The 3,128-nt window shown below is 43.0% G+C and overlaps 1 non-coding gene across 1 annotated transcript; it reads left to right on the forward strand.

The window, feature by feature from the left end:
• Nucleotides 1–2,557: 2,557 nt before the first annotated feature.
• Nucleotides 2,558–2,665, forward strand: LOC148574947 (small nucleolar RNA R71). Its single transcript, XR_015906800.1, has one exon. It is a non-coding gene; the product is annotated as a small nucleolar RNA R71 (small nucleolar RNA).
• Nucleotides 2,666–3,128: the final 463 nt, after the last annotated feature.

Below are 3,128 nucleotides of genomic sequence, written 5' to 3' on the forward strand. Positions count from 1 at the left end.
GAAGGTTTGCTCGTCCTCGAGCAAAAGAAGAAAGAAGAGAGTAGAAGAAGAAGAAATAGAGGAGATGGAGGAGGGTTTAGTGGTTCGGCCAAGGGGGGTGAGTTGTGTGTATGATGTGTGAAAATGAAAGAGTGAAGATGGGTTTATATAGGAGTAAAGAGAGGGTTAGGGTTCGGCTATTTATGGGTGGGTTTGGAAGGGGTGGTTTGAATTTGAATGGTGAGGTAGGTGGAGATTTTATGATGGATGGATATGGATTGGTGAACAGATTTATGGAGAAGAGGGTAGAATTTGATAGGTGAGGGGTTTTTTTTTTTGGGGAAGAGGTATTGAGGTGATTGGTGAAGGGTGTTATGGTAAGGTGTGAAGAAGAGAGAGAGAGAGATGAAGTAGGTAGAGATCCTGTGGGGTCCACAGATCCTGAGGTGTCAAGGATTTCTCATCCCTGCACCATGTTGGCGTGTAAACGCCCCCTTGATTGCCAATCCTGGTGTTAAACACCAGGTTGCTGCCCATTTTTGGCGTTTAACGCCAGCTTTTCTCCCCTTTCTGGCATTTAAACGCCAGTTCTGTGCCCTTTTCTGGTGTTAAACGCCAGCTTTGTGCCCCTTTCTGGCGTTAAACGCCAGTCTGGTGCCCATTTCTGGCGTTAAACGCCCAGAATGGTGCCAGGTTGGGCGTTTAACACCCATTCTGCTGCCCTTACTGGCGTTTAAACGCGAGTAAGCTTCTCCTCCAGGGTGTGCTATTTTTTATACTGTTTTCATTCTATTTTTGTTTTTCAATTGTTTTTGTGACTTCACATGATCATCAACCTACAGAAAACATAAAATAACAGTAGAAAATAAATAGATATAATAAAATTGGGTTGCCTCCCAACAAGCGCTTCTTTAATGTCAATAGCTTGACAGTGGGCTCTCATGGAGCCTCACAGATACTCAGAGCATGATGATGGCCTCCCAACACCAAACTTAGAGTTTGAATGTGGGGGCTCTATTTGACTCTGCATTGAGAGAAGCTTTTCATGCTTCCTCTCCATGGTTACAAAGGGAGATCCTTGAGCTTTAAACATAAGGGAGTCCTCATTCACTTGAAGGACCAATTCTCCTCTGTCAACATCAATCACAGCTTTTGCTGTGGCTAGAAAGGGTCTTCCAAGGATGATAGATTCATCCATACACTTCCCAGTGTCTAGGATTATGAAATCAGCAGGGATGTAGTGGCCTTCAACCTTTACCAAGACATCCTCTACAAGTCCATAAGCATGCTTTCTTGAATTGTCTGCTAACTCTAGTGAGATTCTTGCAGCTTGTACCTCAAGGATCCCTAGCTTTTCCATCATAGAGAGTGGCATGAGGTTTATACTTGACCCTATGTCACACAGAGCCTTCTCAAAGGTCATGGTGCCTATGGTACAAGGTATTGAGAATTTTCCAGGATCCTGTCTCTTTTGAGGTAATCTCTACCTAGTTAAGTCATCCAGTTCTTTGGTGAGCAAGGGGGGTTCATCCTCCCAAGTCTCATTACCAAATAACTTGGCATTTAGCTTCATGATTGCTCCAAAGTACTTAGCAACTTGCTCTTCAGTGGCATCTTCATCCTCTTCAGAGGAGGAATACTCATCAGAGCTCATGAATGGCAGAAGTAAATTCAATGGAATCTCTATGGTCTCAGTGTGAGCCTCAGATTTCCATGGTTCCTTATTAGGGAACTCCTTGGAGGCCAGTGGACGTCTATTGAGGTTTTCCTCAGTGGAAATCACTGCCTTTCCCTCCTCTATGCATTCGGCCATGTGGGACATATTTATGGCCTTGCATTCTCTCTTTGGGTTCTCTTCTGTATTGCTTGGGAGAGTACTAGGAGGGAGTTCAGTAACTTTCTTACTCAGCTGACCCACTTGTGTCTCCAAATTTCTAATGGAGGACCTTTTTTCAGTCATGAAACTTTGAGTGGTTTTAATTAGATCAGAGACTACAGTTGCTAAGTCAGAATGGCTCTGCTTAGAATTCTCTGTCTGTTGCTGAGAAGATGATGGAAAAGGCTTGCTATTGCTGAACCTATTTCTTCCACCATTACTGTTGTTGAAGCCTTAAGGCCTCTGTTGGTCTTTCCATGAGAGATTTAGATGATTTCTCCATGAAGGATTATAGGTGTTTCCATAGGGTTCTCCCATGTAATTCACCTCTTCCATTGCCGGGTTCTCAGGATCATAAGCTTCTTCTTCAGATGAAGCTTCTTTGGTACTACCTGTTGCTGTTTGCATGCCAGACAAACTCTAAGAAATCATATAGACTTGCTGAGTCAATATTTTATTCTGAGCCAATATGGCATTCAGAGTATCAATCTCAAGAACTCTTTTCTTCTGATTTGTCCCATTATTCACAGGATTTCTTTCAGAAGTGTACATGAATTGGTTATTTGCAACCATTTCAATGAGTTCCTGAGCTTCTGCTGGCGTCTTCTTCAGATGAAGAGATCCTCCAGCAGAGCTGTCCAATGATATCTTGGACAGTTCAGACAGACCATCATAGAAGATACCTATGATGCTCCATTCTGAAAGCATGTCAGAAGGACACCTTCTGATCAATTGCTTGTATCTTTCCCAAGCTTCATAGAGGGATTCACCTTCCTTCTGTTGGAAGGTCTAGACTTCCACTCTAAGCTTACTCAATTTTTGAGGTGGAAAGAATTTGGCTAGAAAAGCACTGACCAGCTTTTCCCAAGAATTCAGGCTTTCCTTAGGTTGTGAATCCAACCATATTCTAGCTCTGTCTCTTACAGCAAAGGGAAAAAGCATAAGCTTGTAGACCTCGGGATCAACCCCATTGGTCTTGACAGTGTCACAGATTTGCAAGAATTCAGCTAAGAACTAATGAGGATCTTCCAATGGAAGTCCATGAAACTTGCAATTCTGTTGCATTAGAGAAACTAATTGAGGCTTAAGCTCAAAGGTGTTTGCTCCAATGGCAGGAATTGAGATGCTTCTCCCATAGAAGTCGGGAGTAGGTGCAGTAAAGTCACCAAGCACCTTCCTTGCATTGTTGGCATTGTTGTTATTTTCGGCTGCCATGGCTTCTTCTTGTTTGAAAATTTCTGTTAGGTCCTCTACAGAGAGTTGTGCTTTAGCT

This window comes from Arachis ipaensis, chromosome B2 (genome assembly GCF_059453495.1).
Source record: "Arachis ipaensis isolate K30076 ecotype BB chromosome B2, ASM5945349v1, whole genome shotgun sequence".
Lineage (NCBI taxonomy): Eukaryota > Viridiplantae > Streptophyta > Magnoliopsida > Fabales > Fabaceae > Arachis > Arachis ipaensis.